The sequence below is a fragment of the Nicotiana tomentosiformis genome, chromosome 1, assembly GCF_000390325.3.
Source record: "Nicotiana tomentosiformis chromosome 1, ASM39032v3, whole genome shotgun sequence".
In the NCBI taxonomy this organism is placed as follows: Eukaryota; Viridiplantae; Streptophyta; class Magnoliopsida; order Solanales; family Solanaceae; genus Nicotiana; species Nicotiana tomentosiformis.
In genome coordinates, this window is record NC_090812.1 from 30,242,710 (window position 1) to 30,255,988 (window position 13,279).

The window sequence follows — 13,279 nt, forward strand, 5'->3', positions numbered from 1 at the left end:
TCAAAATTGAAACTGGGGTAGATGATATAATGTTTAGCGATGTTTTCTCCTGAAAGGTTCCAAAGTTGTAATTCATTCCAAATTCTTTTTACCCAAATCCTTTCAAGTCTTTCCGATCAATCAGTGAGAATGTTCAAGGATCGGAGAATATAGCTACTTGGATCCAATGCAATCAAAATGAGAGAAAAAAAAATGAGAAAATCTTATTGGTGAAAACCCTCACGGGGGTCGTAAGGCGATGGTAAACAGAGAAATTGAAAATGAGAGAGTCTTGTTAGTGAAAACTTGCAAAGAACACTATAAGGCGATGGTGAGAAGAGAAATGAGAGAAGTCAGCTGGTGAAAATCTGCAAAGGGCGCCTTTGATCGAAAAGAGGATCCTCACAGCCATCAACATCGACAGAGTCCTCTCAAGGTTTCTCGATTTTGAGGCATAAATTGTGATGAATTTCTGAGAGTCGGACAATTCACACAGATCAGGCATCCAGTCCAAAAGGCATATCATGTTCATTGAACTCCACAGGTACTCCAGATAAGTCCTTCTTTCCTTTCCCCGAAAGGGACACTTTTTGTATAAATACATTCTCTGTTCTACTGTTTGTTTTCTTTGAATCCCTTTCGGTCTAACTCAGGTCCGAAATTAAGACAAAGAAAGGATGGTAAGACTGATTTACAGAGATCTCATTTGATACAAGCTAATATGCAAAAAAGGCACCTACAACCTCGGCAGGGGTATCAAGTCAACCCCAACTAGCCATGGCGGCCGATGCTCTAAAATCAAAAGCTCTTAGGAGGAAATCGAATTGAAAGTGCCTACAAAGGCAAAATGAAGTTGAAAAGGTTAAGTCCCAAGTGGCTAACCGTTTTGGCAAAGTTTGAAAAGCCAAAGGTTCCCCAATGCTCTTAAATTGGGAGTTTTTGAAGAAAGAAGTCGAAAGTTAATTTCCACAAAGGCAAAATAAAGTTAAAAAAGTTAAATCACACGCGGCCAACCGTCATGTAAAAGTTTGAAAAGTCAAAGGCTCTCTGGGGCTAGAAATGCTAGTAATATTCACGAACCATTTAGTGACAGGTTGAAATCATCATCAAAAGAAGATGGGCACAAAGCCAAGCTGCCAAAGACATCAAGGCCACAAACTGGCCACCACTTTTAAAACTCACAATTTTTCTTTGTTTGGAGTAGGAACAAAGTAGTGCAGAATGGCGATTCCTAAAGGACGAATGTCACCAAACGTAAGTTTAATTAAAATCTCCACTTTCATTTATTTTTTAGCATGCATCACTACTGTTCATACCTCTCATTTTCGTAACTTAACCCATGTATAACCTTTTCGCCTAGTGGGATCCAGCTCATAGTTCCGGATAGAAATACTTTTTGCCCACGCTAATTTACGTAGCTTAACCCAGGTAGAATCTTTTCACCTAGGGAGATTCAGCTCATATTTTCGGGTAGAAATACTTTTCGCCCAGGCTTGTTTTTCGTAGCTTAACCCAGGTAGAACATTTCACCTAGGGGATCCAGCTCATAGTTCCGGGTAGGAGTACTCTTCGCCCAGGTTATTTTACGTAGCTTAACCCAGGTAGAACTTTTTTGCCTAGGGGGATCCAGCTCATAGTTCCGGTTAGAAATACTCTTCGTTCGGGATGTTTTACGTAGCTTAAGAACCTTTTCGCCTAGGAGGATCCAACTCATAGTTTCGGGTAGAGGTACTCTTCGCTCAAGATGTTTTACGTAGCTTAATCCAGGTAGAACCTTTTCGCCAAGGGGGATCTAGCTCATAGTTCCGGATAGAAGAACTCTTCGCTCAGGAAGTTTTATGTAGCTTAACCTAGGTAGAACCTTTTCGCCCAGGGAGATCCAGCGCATAGTTCCGGGTAGAAATACTCTTCGCTCAGGTTGTTTTACATAGCTTAACCCAGGTAGAACATTTTCGCCTAGGGGGATCCAGCTCATAGTTTCCGGGTGAAAGTAATCTTCGCTCAGGTTGTTTTACGTAGCTTAATCCAGGTAGAACCTTGTCGCCTAGGGGGATACATCTCATAGTTTCTGGGTAGAAGTACTCTTCGCTCAGGTTATTTTACGTAGCTTAACCCAGGTAGAACCTTTTTTCCTAGGGGGATCCAGCTCATACTTCCGGGTAGAAGTACTCTTCGCCCAGGATGTTTTACGTAGCTTAACCCAGGTAAAACCTTTTCGCCTAGGGGGATCCAGATCATAGTTTCCGGGTAGAAGTACTCTTCGCTCAGGATGTTTGCGTAGCTTAACCCAGGTATAACCTTTTCGCCTAGGGGGATCCAGCTCAAAGTTTCGGGTAGAAGTACTCTTCGCTCAGGTTGTTTTACGTAGCTTAACCCAGGTAGAAACTTTTCGCTTAGTGGGATCCAGCTCATATTCCGGGTAGAAGTAATTTTCGCCCAGGCTCTCTTTTCGCAGTTTAACCCAGGTAGAACCTTTTCGCCCAGGGGATTCATTTTTATTTCAGTAATACATGGCACCAATCCCTGGTTATATTTCTTTTCCGTAATACAGGGTACCAACCCCTGATTACATTCTTTTTCCATAATACAGGGTATCAACCCCTTGTTACATTTACTTACCAGTATCAGGGTACACCAATCCCTAATCGCTTTTCCAATATAGAGTCTCCACTCCTTAGTTTCTTTCATTTTAGACATAGAGTCTTCATTTCCTTGTCTCTATTTTTTTTTTTCCGGGGCACACCATTCCTGACCTTTTATTGCTTTCAATAAAGAACTAGTTTAGAATTTTGTTTTAATAACTCACGAAATTTGGGGGTACACCATTACTTGAACTCAAACGCATTTTAGACATATGGTCTCCATTCCCTAGTCTCTATTTTTTTTTCCGGGGTACACCATTACTTGAACTCCAATGCATGGCCCATTAATATGGCAAGATCTTCATTCTTAATTCTAAATAGCAAATCTCATTAAGATGAAATCCTATTCAAATAATCTGTTGACAAATCGCTTGAAACATGTAAAAAGAAACTACAACATGATAATGTGTATAAATAAAACAATACAAAAAATTATCACATGAACCTCTATAAGAACATCACACAAAATAATGAAATAATTAACAAAGGGAGGATAAGCAATGAACCTTTAAGCAAAAATTTTCCTTCAGAACTTGATTAATGCAAAAACAATTCTGAGTCGAGCAAATACACCAAACCAAGGGCAAATCGACAGATGAGCAGAAAATCTAGCGACGAACCTTCTAAAATTCGAGCCCGGACCGAAACTCGACTCTACCTCGTGAGGCTGCTGGTTTTTGGCGTGAGAGAGATGACTATCAATGAAGCTTCACAAGGTGTTTTTAGGCTTGAATTTGAGGCATTTTTGGGTAATAAACAGGGTGATGAATTGCTTGAATTTTCGAAAGAAATAATGAAACGAGTAGAAATTCACTTAGCGCAGAAAAAGAATTTTGTTTTCTCTCAATTCTCTCCTCTATTTTTCCTTACTTCTCCCTCTCCCTCTCTCCTCACATTTCTCTTCTATTTATAGAAAATAAATCGGGATTGTTTCAGATTTTTTTAGTATTTTATTATTTTTTAATTAAAACAAAAATCCCACTTCCCATTTTTCTTCTTTTTAAAAAAAAATAATTCCCCACTTTCCTTTAATTTTTTTTGTTTAATTTCTCACCTTTTACTTTTTTATTTTATTTTATTTTTTTCCCACTTATTTTACTTTTATTTTTAATTTCCACTTATCTTACTTTTTATTTTTTTAATTTCTACTTTCTTTTACTTTTTTAAAAAAGAAATTCAGCTACATTTACTTTTATTTTTTAATTTCATCTTTCTTTTACTTTTTATTTTTTTAAATTTCCACATTCTTTTACTTTTATTTTTTTTAATTTTCCACTTTCTTTTACTTTTTTTTTTTAAAAAATTTCCACCTACTTTTAATTTTAATTTTTTGTTCCATACTTTTAATTTTCCTATTATTTTATTCCCATCCGAAAATTAAAAAAATATTTTTTTCGGTATTTTTAATTTAATGTATTTTAAAATAAAGATAAAAAATAAAAATAATACTAATAGTAAAAATTTGACCTTTAAATTTTTTTTAATTCTTATCCTATATTAAAAAAATGTAACAAAGCTAAAAAAAAATATGTATTAAATTTATAAAAATATTTACATAGTAGAAGGTGGTAAAAATTCAAACATAGTCAAACTATAGGTGCTTACAGCTGCCCCTCTTTGCTTGGAAACATGAAGAGTTTTCAGGCAAAGACTAGGTGAGCCGTGTGACTAATATTTGACCACACCGTTATTCAAAAGAAAAAGAAATAAAAGATAGGGTATAATCGAGTCCTTGTTTTGGACTGCCTACATATCACGGGTTATAGGGGAATCAGGTCATGTGTAGTTCAAGGAGAATGGTGGAATGATGAGTTGAGGAGTCGAGTGAGTTTCCTTCGAGGCTCCGGTCCGCGATCCTACTATTATTAAAAAAAAAAAGAAACTAAACAAACCTATGAGCTATGAGTTACAAGATTCCTATCTATGAGTCTTCTGAAACTTGATCTTGAGTCTTGACTGGTTCTTCATGCAGACTCTGATCTAAACCTTGATTCTCGCTAGTTGTAGGTGCTAGTTCATTGTTCTATAGCTTCTTTTAATCATAATGGGACTCTAATGCTCGTGGCTTCAGTCATGTCTTGAGCATTCTACATCTTTTCAACTGCTTTTGCATTTTGGATTCACCTATTTTTTCTTTTCTTTTATTCTGAATTGAGACTTCTTCTTTTGGCCATCTCGAACCCTGTGCCTCGAGGTAAAACCTACTCAGACACCAAAACAAACAAACGAACGAAATTTTTCTGCCCCAGTTTGCACTAAAAAAATTTCGTGAGTTATTGTAAAAAATTCTAAACTAGTTCTTTATTGAAAGCAATAAAAGGTCAGGAATGGTGTACCCCGAAAACAAAAAATAGAGACTAGGGAATGGAGACCCTATGTCTAAAATGAAAGAAACTAAGGAGTGGAGACCCTATATTGGAAAAGCGATTGGGGATTGGTGTACCCTGATACTGGTAAGTAAATGTAACAAGGGGTTGATACCCTGTATTATAGAAAAAGAATGTAATCAGGGGTTGGTACCCTGTATTACTGAAAGGAAATGTAACCAGGGGATAACACCCTATATTACGAAAAAGAAATGTAACCAGGGGTTGGTGCCATGTATTACTGAAATAAAAATGAATCCCCTGGGCGAAAAGTTTCTACCTGGGTTAAACTGCAAAAAGAGAGCCTGGGCGAAAATTACTTCTACCCGGAATATGAGCTAGATCCCACTAGGCGAAAAGTTTCTTCCTGGGCTAAGCTACGTAAAACAACCTGAGCGAAGAGTACTTCTACCCGGAACTTTGAGCTGGATCACCCTAGGCGAAAAGGTTATACCTGGGTTAAGCTACGTAAACATCCTGAGCGAATAGTACTTCTACCCGGAAACTATGATCTGGATCCCCCTAGGCGAAAAGGTTCTACCTGGGTTAAGCTACGTAAAACATCCTGGGCGAAGAGTACTTCTACCCGGAAGTATGAGCTAGATCCCCCTAGGAAAAAAGGTTCTACATGGGTTAAGCTACGTAAAACAACCTGAGCGAAGAGTACTTCTACCTAAAAACTATGAGCTGTATCCCCCTGGGCGACAAGGTTCTACCTAGATTAAGCTACGTAAAACAACCTGAGCGAAGATTACTTCCACCCGAAAACTATGAGCTGGATCCCCCTAGGCGAAAATGTTCTACCTGGGTTAAGCTACATAAAACAACATGAGCGAAGAGTACTTCTACACGGAACTATGAGCTGGATCCCCCTAGGGGAAAAGGTTCTACCTGAGTTAATTTACGAAAAATAACCTGGGCGAAGAGTCCTTCTACCCGGAAACTATGAGCTAGATCCCCTTAGACGAAAAGGTTCTACTTGGGTTAAGCTACGAAAAACAGCCTGGGCGAAGAGTACTTCTACCCAGAAACTATGAGCTGGATCCCCCTAGGCGAAAATGTTCTACCTGGGTTAAGCTATGAAAATAATCTGTAATAGTGATGCATGCTGAAAATAAAAGAAAATAGAGATTTTGCGAAACTCACCTTTGGTGACATTCGTCTTTTAGGAATCGCCATTCTGCACTGCTTTGTACCTGCTACAAACAAAGAAAATTGTGAGTTTTAAAAGTGGTGATCGGTTTGTGGCCTTGATGTCTTTGGCAGCCTGACTTTGTGCCTATCTTCTTTTGATGATGATTTCAACCTGCCACTAGATGTTTCGTGAATACCACTTGCATTTCTGGCCCCTGAGGGCCATTTACTTTTCAAACATTTACCTGACGGTTGGTCGCGTGGGACTTAACCTTTTCAACTTTATTTTTGACTTTGTGGCATTTCACTTTCGACTTCTTTCCTCCAAAACTTTCAATTTGAGAGCATTGGGGAACCTTTGGCTTTTCAAACTTTGCCAAAACGGTTAGCCACTTGGGACTTAACCTATTCAACTTCATTTTGCCTTGTATGCACTTTCAATTTGATTTTCTCTTTAAAAGAGTTTTTGATTTCTAAGCATCGGCCGCCATGACCAGTCGGGGTCGACTTGATGCCCCTGCCGAGTCTGGGTGCCTCTTGAATATTAGCTTGTATCAAACGAAAGCCCTGTAAATCAGTCTTGCTATCCCTTCTTTGCCTTAGTTTTGGAATAGAGTTAGACCGAAAGGGATTCAAAGAACAACAAACAATGGAATTGACAATGAATTTAGACAAGAGATATCCCTTTCGTGGGAAGGAAAGAAGGGCTTATCTGGAGTATATGCGGACTTCAATGAACATGACATGTCTTTTGGACTAGATGCCCAATCTGTGTCCACTGTACGACTCTCAGAAATTCATCACAAACCTTTGCCTTGAAACCTAGAAACCTTGCCTAGCACTGTGTCAATGCCAATGAGTGTGAGGATACTCTTTTCGATCAGTGGCGCCCTTTGCGGGTTTTCACCAATTGACCTCTCTCATTTCTCTTCTCGCCATCGCCTTATAGTGCTCTTTGCGAGTTTTCACTAACAAGACTCTCATTTTGGTGTCTTTACTCACCATCGCCTTGCAGTGCCCGTGAGGTTTTTCACCAATAAGATTCTCTCATTTTACTTCTCTCATTTTGTTGTATCAGATCCAAGTAACTGTATCTTCCAATTTTTTAACATTCTCGTTGATTGATCGGAAGGACTTGAAAAGGATTTGGGTAAAAAGGATTTGGATTGAATTACAACTTTGGAACCTTTCCGGCGAAACCATCGCCGAACCATTATAACATCTGCCCCGGTTTCAACTTTTGGGGGAATGTGAATTTTTGTTTTGGTATGACTGAACCCCAGAGAGAGGTTGCCTACGTATCCTTTCGGAATCAAGTTAAACGTAGTTCAATGAAATATGAACTTGTTTGGATTTTTGTTTTGTTTTCTTTTGTTTTTTTCTCTTTTATTTCATTTCATTTTCTTTTTGTCTTTTCTTTTTTTTTTCTTTTTGTTTTTTATTTTTTATTTATAATAACTTCCAGGTTCCAAAAAGGGTAATAAAAAAAGAGCCGGCTTAAAGGGTTTTCAAATAGTTGAATATTTGGATGGTGAGAAAGAAGCCTTCTTCATCCCAACCGGAGAACATTAATGATATATAGAGGATCTAACATAGTACCTTTTGACTACACTTGCGTTGACAGTTATTGCAATGACATTTCCTTCGATGTTTCTCAGGTATAACACTCTCTTTTGGCAGTACTCTCATTACCATATATGGATCTTTTCAATCTGGAGCCAATTTTTCTTTACCTATTCTGAGTCTTTGTTTTATTTTCTTAAACTTATCTTCCTTGCATTCTGATTCTTGATTCATTATTTCAAAGTCTCACAGCGTATTAGGATCTAGGCATGAAGTCCGCAAGCATGTCATGTCATTAAAATCTGCATTAACATAACTGAAAAGAGAATAAGAAAAGTGACAAGATTAAGAAAAGAGACCTTCTTGGACAACGAAATATTAATCATTTGATTTTTATTTGATTTTTTGATTTTTTTTCTTTTGAATTTTAAAGATAGAAGGGTTTACATTGGAAAGTAAGACAATAAAGTAAAACATCCGGATCACACCCTGAGATAATTCGAACACAGAAAGGATAGCAAGACTGGCTACCGAGACTCCCGTTTGATGGGGGACTTTTAAGCTTGGCGGCCGTTTTTTGGCTTTTATTCTGTCTCAGCAATGGATGCAATGGCCTTTAGTGCCGGATCAAATTTCCCATCTTCACAGATCATTCTGACTACTGGCCCATTGGTGTGAGTAGGCAGAGGATTGTTCATCATATCAGGGGGCTCTTCATCCCTAAGCACTATTGCCTTGACCTCGATAAGGTCTTCCATTGCTCTCTTAAGAGTCCAACAGTCTTCCGTATCATGTTCCACTGCTCCAGAGTGGTATTCACATCTAGCATTAGCCCGGTGCGAGGGGGACTTAGAGTTTGGCCGGTTCGGGGCTATTGGCTACAGTAGACCTAGCCTAACTAGCTTTTGGAACAAGCTCGAGTATGATTTACCAACATGGGTGAACTGATTCCTTCTAGGGAGGCTTTTTTTTTTCTTTTCTTTTTTTCATATCTTGATTTCTTTTTCTTTCTCTTTTTGTTATTTTTCGCTCTTTGTTTTTCTCCGTTATTGTTTTTGTCACTCTATTCTTTCTTTTTCACTCAATTTTATTTTTCGGTTTATTTTTTCACTCAATTTGCTTATGGTTATGATCGAATCCGATGGGGATTGCCTACATATCATGACGCCGCATGAATCAGATCATTATGTAATTCAAGGGAAGATCAAGAATAGTAAATAAACTAACTCTTTTTTTTACTCATATACAAAACAGACCACGAAAGCTTCTAACAAGGAAAATATTTTTGAATTTTAAATTTTGATTTTTTTTTTGAGAAAGTTTTGAAAGGAAAACTTCTTTATGAATAAAGAAAATATTTTTGGATTTTGCTTTTTTTTTAATATATTTTTTTTATGTTTTCTTTTTTTTTTTGGTAATTTTTAAAAGTTTTTTTTTTTTTTTTGGATTTTGATTTTTTATTTTTGAGATTTTTTTAAAAGAAAGACTTCTAAAGAAGAAAGAATTTTTTTTTTGAATTTATTTTATTTTTTTCGAAGAAAGACTTCTAAAGAAGCAATAAAAACATATTTTTGGATTTTGATTTGATTTTCTTTTTCGATTGAAAGACTTCTAAAAAGGAAAAAAAAATATTTTTTTGGGATTTTATAAGGAAAGACTTCTAAAGAAGGAATTAAATAAAAATATTTTTGGATTTTTTTAAATTGGGGCCGAAACCAATGGGGTTTGCCTACGTATTTCACATCCGGTGAGAATCAGACCCGCGTAGTTCGGTAAGAAAAGCATGACCTTTTTTGAAAATATTTGGCGTATTTTGAAATGACTCATTTTTTTTATTTTATTTTTTCAAAATTTCGACAGAGTTTTGGGATTTTCAAATACCTGAATTTTCAGAAATCGGGTAAATTTCTCTCTCTTGCCTCACTCTTGATTTTTCTTGATTTTCTTCCCTATTCTAGAATCTGATCAACATGTAAGCCGAAGCAAATAAATGTATAAGTAGCACGTAAAATGCATCAGGATGGTCTTTTTATTTTGGGTACACCTGTCCTAGACGGACCCAACTCCTGTATTGAGTCCCCAAAGTCAAATGCATGTGATGCAAACAAGCGTACCTACTAGGGATCCGGCATGAGGTTATATTATTCTAGGTTTAAAACATGGGTGTATTGTTCTAGACCTGGCTTACCCGAGCGGACAACTCGAGTCGAGGTGGGGGCAACGTACCGGGAGCGCGAAAGTCTACCCGGCCTAGTTACTAATCCAGCCTCATTCTATTTGGGATGAACTCTAACAGAATAGTGGGCCACACGCACGTGTGCACCATAAATTCAGAAGACTGAGAAGGGAGGCGTAAGAAGGCAGTTTATATAGTTCAAATAATATCAAAGCGGTAAATGAGCGGCAATTAGCACATTAGGCCCACAAATACAGTAATATCAACAATCAAGAAAGCCAAGTATAGATCACAATACATGCTCGAATTCTGAACCCTGAACCAGAAGTTCTAGGTTATTGTCCCCAACAGAGTCGCCAGAGATGTCACACCTCTTTTTGCCCCAAAAGATATATGTGTTATGGATTGTTCTGGGTTAAAGAGTTTTTTCAATTAAAGTAAATAATTTGAGTAGGGATTATTTTATTTACAGAGTCGCCACTTGGAATTGATTTTTTTGGGTGTTCTAAGTCACCATTTATTTGAATCCCTAGTCAAAGGAAGGTTTGACTCTTTTATTATTGGTCTGCGAAAAAAAAGTCTGGGTAAGGAATTCTGTTGAATGGGGAGAAGGTGTAAGGCATTCCCCGAGTCCCATGGTTCTAGCACGATCGCTTTATTGACTATATTTGGCTTATATTATTTTTGAATAACCTGTGTTTTATTGGTTCTCATGTTTTACCTATGTCCGCTTTTATTGCTTGATTAGATTTATAAAAATTATCTTGAAATAATTCACGCATACGTGTACTCATTTTTGTTTGGCGTTAAGAATCATGTCAAGCGTACGTGTACACAATCAATAACACATTTATTATTATTCGAAGTTGATTGGTCAGGTCGTGTGAACGCGCACTTGTATTATTTTCCTAAACTAATTTGAAATTATTGTAAGACCAAGAGTTTATGGATAGAAAATTATTTGGAAGTCGGGAAATATATTAGTTATTTAAAGTATTGAAAAGTCATTTACACTTAGAAATATTTACAACTTACTACTCTATCTTTGAAATTAGGAGATATTTATCCATTATGGAAGAATGAGCTAATTATTAGTCTAGTGACAAAATTATTGGGTCTGATAGATTTATACTCAATCCAACTCATGTCTAATTCTTTCTTTCCGATTAAATGTGGTAACTCATTTCTGGTTCACTTACTTGAACTCCAACGCATGACCCATTAATATGACAAGATCTTCATTCTTAATTCTAAATAGCAAATCTCATTAAGATGAAATCCTATTCAAATAATTTGTTGACAAATCGCTTGAAACATGTAAAAAGAAACTACAACATGATAATGTGTGTCACACCTCCTTTTTTTCACGGGGATTAGGAGAGTTTTTCTAATTTAAGTGACATTAAGAAATGGGGTTATTTATTTAGTTCAGAGTCGCCACTTGGAATAATTTATGGTGTCCCAAGTCACCGATTTATTTTAAATCCCAAATCGAGGAAATTGACTCTTATTGATGATCTGCGAACACAGAAGACCAGGTAAGGAATTTTGTTAACCCGGGAGAAGGTATGAGGCACTCCCGAATTCTGTGGTTCTAGCACGGTCGCTCAACTATTAATAATTGGCCTAATTATCTGATTTAATACATATTTGAGACCTATTGTGCATTTTTACCTTTTAAACCGCTTTTAGTATTTATGAAATTTATTTGAACAAGTCGCGATATCACGCACTCGTTGTTTTTGTACATATTGCGAATCGCGTCACGTGAAACGCACCCGCGATTTACAACGTGTTAACTTTTATTATTATTGAAGTGATGTCCGAGTCACGTGAAACGCACACTCGAATTGGGATTACGTATCATGACTATGCCACGGGAACTGTACCCATAGTCACGATGATTTATTTATTAATCGCGCCTAAAGTATGTTCATGAGTTTAAATATTTTCCTAAGGTTTTGAGATTAATGAACTCTAGGCAAAACGGGTGAACAAAACAAAAATAATTCACATAGTTTCTGCCTAAATTTGGCCTAACAGATAAGAGTAACACATACTTAACTAATATTAATCACTGAATGCACTATTTTAATAATTGTGACCCATGAGTGTTGTTAATCATCATTCGACTTAGCAGGAAGTAGAATGAACATATATCTTGATCAATGAGTCAGAAAGGCTTCAAACCAAATCAACCAAATAAAATAAAATGTAATCCATGAAAAATCATTTCAAATCCCAGAAAATTAGTTAACTGAAGTGTTGTATTGACTTCAAAATCAAAGTGTGGACTCAATCTAAGCATAAAAGGAAATAGTTTTTCAAAAGAAGCATAGTAGTTGCATTGGTGGATTTCAACGGTGATATGTAAGCCTGGAATAAAAAATCTTGTTCAATTTTTTTTGAAAATGCTATCTCAGAAGAAACAAAAGAAACTTTCCCACACATAGATCCAGAAATTAATTTCAAACTAGAAAACTTCAAATAACAAACTGAATCCAAAACGAAACTTGAAACTGTCTATTTTTGCCGAAGGACTTAATTAAGGCGATAAATTAGTGAACATGAGATTTTAATTCTACTTCTTTCGAATCCAAACACTGTTCTGCACTATCGATTTGTGATCTAAACTAATTAAACTACGGCACAAGGAAATCAATAACAAACAGACTAACTAAGCGAAGAGGACATGTCGATTGCTGCAATTTTCAACCAAGAGCAGTTAATTTGAATTTAAAAGATCCAACACAGGAAGCATAGATGAGACGAAACCATGTTAAGGTGAAATAACATCACCTCACACGATCAACCCGATAAAAAATTCACAAGCATGTAAGGTCACGAAAATAGAAGAAAAGGATGTCAGAAAATGGACCTGAGATGTGCTTTCTTTAAACGAGTAAAATAGTGAGTACAAATATATGCTCGGACCAACTGTATGCACGAAACGGCAATGAAATTCAAACCAAACAGCTATGGAGACGACACAAGAATTCGGACCGGCAAAACTCGACCTCGACCGAATACCTTGAGCGGAAACTCGAGTCGGCTTCAATCCTCAACTTAATCACTCAACTTCAACCATTTTTGGAAACGAAAATTCAAATAGAAGAAATTGAAAAAATATTTTTTGTATTTTTGATTTTTTGGAATTTTTGCTAGCCTAAAAAATCTGGAAAAAATTGAATACAAGAACCCTAGAATCCCCTTTTCTCTCTGCCCGAATCCCTCTCTGTTTCTCGTTTCTCCTCTCTTTTCGTGTGTGTGAGTGTGTTGTCTAGGGTAGGTGTTATTTGTAGGAATGTGCTAGGAAAGTGCATGTTAATTAGTTATTGGATGATGATAAGAGAGAATCTTTTGGCATGTGATAATTTTCCATTGGCTCCTTTTTTTTTATCTTTTTTTTAAAGGCAATC

General features: G+C 36.7%; 1 long non-coding RNA gene across 2 annotated transcripts; it reads right to left on the minus strand.

The window, feature by feature from the left end:
• Positions 1-2,799: 2,799 nt before the first annotated feature.
• On the minus strand, positions 2,800-13,055 carry LOC138895485 (uncharacterized). 2 transcript variants are annotated; one of them, XR_011409420.1, is made up of 3 exons: positions 12,739-13,055; positions 6,134-6,183; positions 2,800-4,803 (listed from the first exon to the last, which is right to left on the minus strand). It is a non-coding gene; the product is annotated as an uncharacterized lncRNA (long non-coding RNA). The 2 variants fall into 2 exon arrangements; XR_011409419.1 differs by having other exon boundaries at positions 2,800-4,822.
• Positions 13,056-13,279: the final 224 nt, after the last annotated feature.